The following is a 9,190-nucleotide window of genomic DNA, read 5'->3' as shown; positions in this document are numbered from 1 at the left end:
AATGTTATATTTCAAAGAAAATGAACTGTGTATCATCACACACAATAATATGGCTGGATCACACAAACATAATAGTGAGTTAAAGAAGACCAACACAGGGTACCTGGGTGGCTTAGTTGATTAAGCATCCGACTCTTGATTTTGACTCAGGTTAGTATCTCTGGGTCATGAGATCAAGTCCAGTGTTCCACTCTGCACTGGGTGTGGAGCCTGCTTAAGATTCTCTCTCTCCCTCTCCCTCTGCCCCTCCTTGCTCACACACTCTCTCTGTAAAAAAAAAAAAAAAAAAAAGAAGAAGAAGAAGAGGAAGAAGAAGACAACCAGGACAAAAGAGTTCATATGCATGAATCCATTTAGATAAGGTATAAACACAGACCAAATTATACTGTTGAAAGTCAGGATAGTGGTTACCCTTAGATGGAAGGGAGAGTTACCCTCACTCTCAAAGGCTAACTTACTTAGTGGAAGGGAAAATGAGGGGGCATTCTGGGGTACTTTTGTTGGTGTTTCTCAGTCTGGGTGCTGGTCACTCAAGTGTGGTTACTTTTTTTTTTTTAAGATTCATTCATTTATTTTAGAGAGAGAAAGAGCAAGCGTGGTGGGGTAGGAGAGGGAGAAAGAGAATCTCAAGCAGACTCCCCACTGAGCATGGAGTCCAATGTGGGGCTCGATCTCACAACCCTGAGATCATGACCTGAGCTAAAACCAAGAGTCTGACATTTAACTGACTGCGCCATACAGGTGCCCCTCAAGTGTGGTTACTTTTGAAAATTGATTGATAGATGTACTTTTCTATACATGTACCTCAATAGTTTTTTTCTAAAAAAGAGGACTATAACTTGAATGAAATATGGAATGCTTTGCATTTTCTATAAAAAAGATAGCATACACTGAAACCTGACAAAGATGGCATAATTTTTTTTTTTACTAAGCTCACTTATGAATTGACACAAAACAATTTTGTAATTAAAGTATTAGCAAATCTAATCTAGCATCATATTAAAGGAATAATGTCTAGGAAGCCATGAATGATTTAATATTAGGAAATCTAAAAATATCATGATCACATCAATGAAACTTCATGTTCATCTTGTAGTGTCAAAAGGCATTTAACAATATTCAATATTCATTTGTGATAAAAATTAAATAAATTGCATATGGAATACTCCCTCAACATGATTAAAAAGTTTTCTCAAACCAAGTAGCTTACATTATACTTAAAAGCAAAACAATTGAGCAGTGCTTTCCAAATTTATTTTGTCAAGGAACATGATTTAAATCATAATGTATTGAAGCACCACTGGTAGGAGCCCATGACATATATATAACACTATGTTAAAATGGGACTTTTCCTGTTGACTCAGAGTTTCAGCTGAGGCCCCCAAATTTGAGAACAAATACAACTATTGTTGAAAATCTCCATATCCTCCATGGAAGATACTAAACGGTCTATGCAGGCAGGGGCTAAGAAATTGTGAAATCATCTGCCAGCATTAGCCCGTCATTCACCTCTAGGCTATAAAAGAGAAGACAAATAAGTCACTGTAATTGAAGATGCCTGTGTTGACTATTTTTTTGGAATGGTTAATTGGCCATGTATTTCTCCTGTGGAGGAAGGAAAGAGGGTCCTCAAATCAAGAAGTAGGGCTTCAAGAGAATCATTTGAAAAGTTTGACATGGGTCTCCTGGTTACAGAGAGCAGAACTGGGGTCTGATTGATGCCTGAACAGTTTAAAGGCAAGAGGCTGTGACCAGTCAGGAGTTCCAAGATAGCAAAGCCAAGGGAAGACGTTGTACTGGAAACAGCCTAACTTCCTGAGCTGAGCAAGGCAAAGAATGTGTCAGTTCCCATGGGCCAAGTGGAATGGAGCTGGATTGTATCATCTTGAAAGGGACTCTGGCCAGTGTGATTCCAAAGGAAATCATGGTGCTGGTCATTAGCAGTTAGAAGTAGGGAGCTGTTGATGAGAGATCCTAACAAAAGTCATGGTGGGTTGCAGAGGAAGGAGCCTGAAGAACTCTCAGGAGGGCACCAAGAATCAATAAGGAGTCTACCATATGGTGAGTCTACTCTAGGTTACAACTGCAGCAGTCAAGCAAGACTTTTCTGCCCTTAACTGTCCTCCCTTCTTCTATCTTCCTCCAAACTCCCAGCTCATGCCCAACCCGAGAAGGGTTTAAAAGAGCGGCCTGCATATAGATGAGGTGGTAGAGCCAGATATGGGCAAAGAAGTCAACCAAAGCTCCCACTCTCACTGCAAGCTTCCAAGCTACAGAAAAAGGGGACATTTTTACTCAGATGACAAATTGGAGATAATCATGATACTGGACTGAAATTTCATTATCTGAAAAAGGTTGGATAAACTATGGAGATGGTTGAGATTTAAGCAAGGACTGGGGAAAAACAATTCAAAGAACAGCTTTGAAAGGCCTGTGGTGGAAAAGAATAAGGTTGTCTTTTCTTAATTCCCTGTGCATTCTAGCTCATTCTGAAAATACATGCACATACTTTTGCATTTACGAATACAGAATTTTTATAAGAAATTATTAAAAAGTTGACTTATATACATTTTAAAACATTAGAATAGAACTGAAGTCAACAATACCATAAGGGGAAATAATTTTAGTGTTAACTAAGCACAAAATGTATCAAAATAAATTACGGAATCTTTTATTTTACATTTTGTGCTATCCAATAAGACATAAGAGATTTAAATTTAAAAAAAACACTGTTTTTGTATCTGTTCAGGTCATATCCAATTAATATGAAGACTACTGCTGCTGAATTGAATCCTCACATAAAATACTGCATTACTTCTACCTCTATATTTTGTTTTCATTACAGCATTACATGAAAATCCCGTTTTTCACAGGTACCACAAGTAGAACAGGAAGAAGATCATTAACAGCAACGTTGTCTTCCAAAGTCCCCTGAAGCTTAGTGGGATATAATGGAGATTTATAGAATGTTTTATCCCACAATATACACTGAGCATGCAGCGCATCTCTATTTACAGTGGAAAGAAATCCAAAGGACAAATAACTTTTATTGTCCCTTGCTACCTGATATTTATTTGTTCACGTTGGATATTACTGTTTCTTCTTGGAGAGCTTTCATCTGTGTTTCTAGAAACCACAGGATGAGATAGATAACCTTGTCTTTGAAGTATTCTGACGTTGGGCCTGTTTGATTAAGGTGGCTTGAAACCCATAAGACTGATTTTCTTTTATATAGCAGGCTTTCTTTGACTAGTGCTGAACTTCATTGTATAAAGAGAATAATAGCTAATATTTGTTCATTGTTAAGTGTCAGACACTGGGCTAAAAGTCTTACAAATATAATTTAATTGCTGAAACCTGTAGTAGACACCATTCTTTTTTTTTTATTGACATGTAATGTATTATTTGTTTCAGGGGTACAGGTTGATAGACACCATTCTTAACCATGCATAAGGAAGCAGAGGAGCAAAGAAAGTAATTTGTCCAGCCAAACTCCACCACTAATCTATTTGGTCTTCAGTCAAAAAACAAAATAAAACAATGCAAAATTTAAAAAGAGTTATTTAATAAACAATAGCACTTAAATAATAACACACATAAATGTTTATAAAATGATCAGTCATTATTACACAACAACATGAGAGTAAATGAGGCTTGTGTAACAAATGCCCTCACATGCAACTTTCAAGTGCTCTTAAATATCCAGAGCTTTTTACATATTTTTTAAAAGATTTACTTATTTATTTGAGAGAGAGAGAGAGAGCACAAGCAAGTATAGGGAGGGGCAATCTCAGGACCCTGAGATCGTGACCTGAACCAAAATCGAGAGTTAGATGCTTAACTGACTGAGCCACTCAGGCACCCCAGGCTTTTTATATTTTAATTTGATTTTATCTTGGTAGGAACACTTAACATGGGATTTACCCATTTAATAGGTTTTAAAGTGTACAATACAGTATTGTTATCTATAGGCACAATGTTGTATAACAAATCTCTAGAATTTATTCATTTTGCATAACTAAAATTTTATACCCATTGAGTAGCAACTTCTCATTTCCCTCTCCCACGCCCCCAGCCCCTGGCAGTGACCATTCCATTCTTTTGTTTCTATGAGTTTGACTACTTTAGGTACCTCATATAATTAATTATGTATCTGTATTAGTGGAATCCTGCAGTATTTGTCTTTCTGTGACTGGCTTATTTCCCGTAGCATAATGTCCTCAAAGTCCACTCATGTTGTCACATACTTTTAAGTCTGGTAACATTCCAGGGTATGTATATACCACATTTAAAAAATCCATTCATCTGTCCATGGATGCTTAGGCTGTTTCTACATCTTGGTTATTGTGAATAGTGCTGCAGAGAATATAGGAGTGCTATTATCTCTTAAAGATCCCGATTTCAATTCTCTTGGATAAATGCCCAGAAGTGAGATTGCTGGAGCATATGATAGTTCTATTTTTAATTTTTTGAGAAACCACCATACTATTTTCCATAGCAGCTAGACCATTTTGCATTCCCATCAATAGTATATGACAGTTCCAATTTCTCCACACCCCTGCCAACATTTGTTGTGTTTTGTTATTTTAATAATAACCATCCTGACAGGTGTAAGGTGATATCTTATTGTGGTTTTGATTTGCATTTCCCTGACAATGAGTGACATTGAACATCTTTTCATTTACCTGTTGACCATTTGTGTGTCTTTGGAGAAATCTATTCAAGTCCTTAGCCCATTTTTCAGTTGGGTTAGTTTTTTCACTATTGAGTTCTAGGAGTTCCTTATTTTGGAAATTAACTTCTTATCAGATGTGTGGTTTGAAAATATTTTCTTCCGTTCTCTAGGTTACCTTTTCACCCGATTAATTTTTTTCCTTTGCTGTGTAGAAACTTTTTTAGTTTGATGTAGTCACACTTGTTTATTTTTGCTTTTGGTGTCATATTCCAGAAATTGTCAAGATCAATGTTATGAAGATTTTCCCCTGTGTTTTCTTCCAGGACCTTTACAATTTCAGGTCTTATATTTAAGTCTTTAATCCACTCTAAGTTATTTTTTGTTTATAGTGTAAGATAAGGGTCCAACTTCATTCTTTTGCCTTTGAATATCCAGTTTTCCTAGCACCATTTGTTGAAGAGACTGTCCTTTCTCCACTGTGTATTTTTGGCACCCTAGTTGATGGATTTATGGACTTATTTCTGGGCTTTCTATTCTGTTCCATTGGTCTAAAGGTCTATCTTTATGCCATGCCATACTATTTTGATTATTGTAGCTTTGTAATATACTTTGAAATCAGGAAGTGTGATGCCTCCAGCCTTGTTCTTCTTTGTCAGGATTGATTTGGCTATTTGTGGTCTTTTGTAGTTCCATATGAATTGCAGAACTTTTTCTAATCCAATAAAATTGTCATAAGGATTTTGATAGGGATTGCATTAAATTTATAGATTGCTTTAGGTAGTATGGACTTTTTAATAATATTAAGTCTTCTAATGCATGAACATGGGATGTCTTTCCATTTGTTCGTGTCTTCAATTTCTTTTAGCGATATTTTGTAGTCTTCAATGTAAAAGTCTCTCACTTCCTTAGTAAGTTTATTCCTAGCCATTTTATTCTTTTTGATATTACTTTATTTTTTTAAAGATTTTATTTATTTATTTGACCAGAGAGAGAGCACAAGCAGGGACAGAGGCAGAGGGAGAAGCAGGCTCCCCGCTGAGCAGGGAGCCCGATGTGGGATTCGATCCCAGGACCCCGGGATCATGACCTGAGCCGAAGGCAGATGCTTAACCAACTGAGGCACCCAGGTGCCCTGATATTACTTTAAATGTGACTGTTTTCCTAATTTCCTTTTCAGAGTGTTTGTTTTTATTGTATAAAAACATAACTGATTTTTATATGTTGACTTTACATCCTGCAACTTTACTGAATTCATTTATTTGTCCTAGCAGGGTTTGTGTGTGTGCGGGTATGTGTGTGTAGTCTTTAAAGCTTTCTATACATAATATCATGTCATCTGCAAACAGGGACAATTTTGCTGTCCATAGAGTTTATTGAAGGCAGATCATTGCATAATAAAGTTGGTATCATAAATCACAGGGGAAGAATAGTTTATTCAATAAATTGTGTTGGAATATTTGGCTATCCATTTGTCAGGAAATATCTATTTGTCAGGAAATGTTCCTCAAACCATACACCAAAATAAGTTCCAGATGAGTCAGCATTGAAATGTAAAAAAGTGAACCATAAAAATTCTAAAAGAAAATATAAATGAATGGGAAAGGTATAAAAGGCAGAAGCCATACATTTTAAAAATGACAGTACAAAAATGAATGCATCTCAAAACCACTATAAATAAAAATGAAAGGTCAACAAAAAACTTAAGGATAATTGCAACTTTCACAGTAGGAAAAGGATCAATATCTTCCATAAAAAAGAAATTTTATAATAACTGCAGTAGACAAATTTCCAATAGTAAATTGTACAAAGGACATGAACACGTGTCACAGGACAAAGAGCAGTGACAATGAAAATGTTCTACTCCACTAGCAGTTAGAGAAATACAAATAAAAGCAACATCAACAGATAGATTCTTCCCAACTGTGAGGATGGAGGAAATGGAGGTCAGCTGGGACCCGAGGGGATAGAGAAGTCAGGAGGTTGGGGATAGAGAGAGGGACTGACTCCAGGCAGATGAAACTATAGAGAAAGGCAAATCATGCCAGGTTTCTTTGGGATGTGATTAGTAGTATAGTGAAGCTGGGTATTTGGGTGGTAGAAGAGACCAGAAAGATACAGAGGAAGTTTTCAATGGTGAGTTTTATTATTTTCTTGAAATGCCTTATTGATTTTCAGGGGTTGCCCAAGAATAAACAAAAGCCACCACATTCACATACAATATAGAATGAAAAAAACAAAAAACAAAAGCAATCAATATGCAGTTTCCCAGGGGTTTTTGTAGAGTTTTTAACTAAAAGACGAAAAATCTCCCTGTCTTTAAGAAATGGTTTTGAACCCAAAAGGCAGTGTGTGGACCAGACCACACCCACGGTGTGTGGCTTCTACTCCCAGAGCACCTGATGCCAGGATCCCCAGTCATTGTTCTCCAGGAGCAGAGAATCTTCAGGCCATACTGGTCGGTGGGTCATTTTCTTTCAGGTAGTGTTTGGGTGCCATCCTAGAGCTCAAAGAATACATGCCATTCACGGAAGAGTGAATGTTCTTCAAAGTTATTTTTTTTTTAAGATTTTATTTATTTATTTGAGAGACAGAGAGTGCAAGTAAGAGAGTACAAGCAGGGGGGAGCAGCAGAGGGAGAGGGAGAGGGAGAAGCAGACTCCCTGCTGAGCAGGGAGCCTGATGTGGGGCTCGATCCCAGGACTCTGGGATCATGACCTGAGCCGAAGGCAGCCACTTAACCGACTGAACCACCCAGGTGTCCCTAAAGTTCTTTAAAAGTTCATTTTCAACATGTCATTTCAGGGGACAACTCTACATTTGCAGTAATCCGGAAAGAAGGCAGCAACTTCTAAAAGTTTTCTGAAGGCGAGAAGTATGGGGAAGAGAGAGAGATGATGAGAATGAAGAAAATAAATGAGAACAACTGCAGAAATGTCAGTCCTGGGAAATTTCTCTTTCAGACTGGCATCCTAGGAGTCTGCTCCATGTTTCTGGGTGGGCATGCCCTGATGGAGATATCCCGCGGTCTGAGATGCAGTGGCTTCTTAAGGCAGATTTCTGCATGTGGCCACTGACAATCCTGCGTGGATAGGGCCCAATCAATTTCCGTTCCAGTAGTAAATCATTGCTGCTTTTCCCTTCTTTTCAAGGTGCTTTACAATAACTTAGGTTAATTAACCGCCTAGGTATTCATGTCGCGACGAGAAGAATCTCATCCAACTCTCCTACAGGATTCTTTCAAAATTCCTCAAAAGTAGGATGTACCTCATTCCTTAACAGCAGTTTTTCACATTCACAGCTCTGTCCTGGAAATTAAATTCAGCCTTGCAAAGAAACATTCTCTCTTTTCAGCTAGGGGCGTATTATATGGGCCTGTTTATATTGATAGTTCAAAGCCAAATTGGCCCAACACTTCCAAACGATTCTCAGCTAACAGTTTATTGAGAATGTGTCAGTGACAATAGGCTACGCATCCTGACCTCTATCCCAAAGGTTTATGGAGAAATTTTAACAAGGTTCTGCCTCTCCAATTCCAGCATGGCAATATTGAATGATGGCTCAAAGACCGATTTCAATGCTCAATTTCAAAAGCACAGTTTTGCAGAAGTATTCTCCTCACTTCTATAGCACCCATCTAACTACCTTGAAATTAGAAACAAGCCTTGTTCTCTGTGACTTTTCCATAGCCAACTGTGACAAGAATATATTAAGCATGCAATAAACATTTGTTATAGATTGAACCTGTGGGAGCAATAATCGCTTTTCTTGAGTACCTGCATATTTCAGGCCAAGTGAAATCTTGGATTTATCCACCCTCTTCCAAAACAAACAACCACTGTGGTAAGATATTTGGATTAATAACATCATTTCATGTTTTAGTTTGCATAGCGCTCCCACTCCATCAGTGCACCATGCAACAAAGCCTCCTTATAATGTTTTCCAGAAGGCCAAACTTTTTCAAACATGAAGAATTAAGTCCAGTCGATTGTAAGCTACTCCCAAAAGTTAGTTAGAACTTTGTGAAATTTCTTTATTAATGGCATTGAATTCATTCTCCATCAGCTTGAAAATACATCACCTTCCTCTGAAAAGCCAGCAACAGATTATTCGCTAGGTCTGAAATAATCTAATGAGAGAGGACACAGAAGTTAAGTGCAAAAAAAAGCAATATGGCTAACTGAAAAATGCTTATTTGATGAAATCTTAGATTTCCGTGACTTAAAATATTGCCTATATACAAAGATTGGCATCTGAAGGTTTTTTTCCCACTGTAAAAAGCTGTGGAAACAGCAAACATACCATTGTGTCTGTGTGTGTTTTAAAGATTTTATTTATTTAACAGAGAGCTAGTGAGAGAGCAAGAGAGCACAAGCAAGGAGAGTGGAAGAGGCAGAGGGAAAAGCAGACTCCCCAGCTGAGCAGGGAGCCCAATATGGGGCTTAATCCCAGGACCCTGGGATCATGACCTGAGCCAAAGGCAGACACTTAATCAACTGAACCACCCAGGTGCACCCA

General features: G+C 37.7%; 1 long non-coding RNA gene across 1 annotated transcript in view; it reads right to left on the bottom strand.

Moving 5' to 3' along the window:
• Positions 1 to 6,339: 6,339 nt before the first annotated feature.
• The window catches only part of LOC135362508 (uncharacterized), a 287,473-nt gene continuing 284,622 nt past the window's right edge, over positions 6,340 to 9,190 (bottom strand). Inside the window, exon 9 of the long non-coding RNA XR_010407290.1 lies at positions 6,340 to 8,801. This is a non-coding gene — a long non-coding RNA (uncharacterized LOC135362508). The remainder of the gene's footprint in view (positions 8,802 to 9,190) is intronic.

The sequence above is a fragment of the Mirounga angustirostris genome, unplaced genomic scaffold (genome assembly GCF_029215605.1).
Source record: "Mirounga angustirostris isolate CCGP_5_RB_7025 unplaced genomic scaffold, mMirAng1.0.hap1 SCAF_14, whole genome shotgun sequence".
Lineage (NCBI taxonomy): Eukaryota > Metazoa > Chordata > Mammalia > Carnivora > Phocidae > Mirounga > Mirounga angustirostris.
Note: the sequence above shows the minus strand (reverse complement) of the source record. Positions and strands in the feature narration are given on the sequence as shown.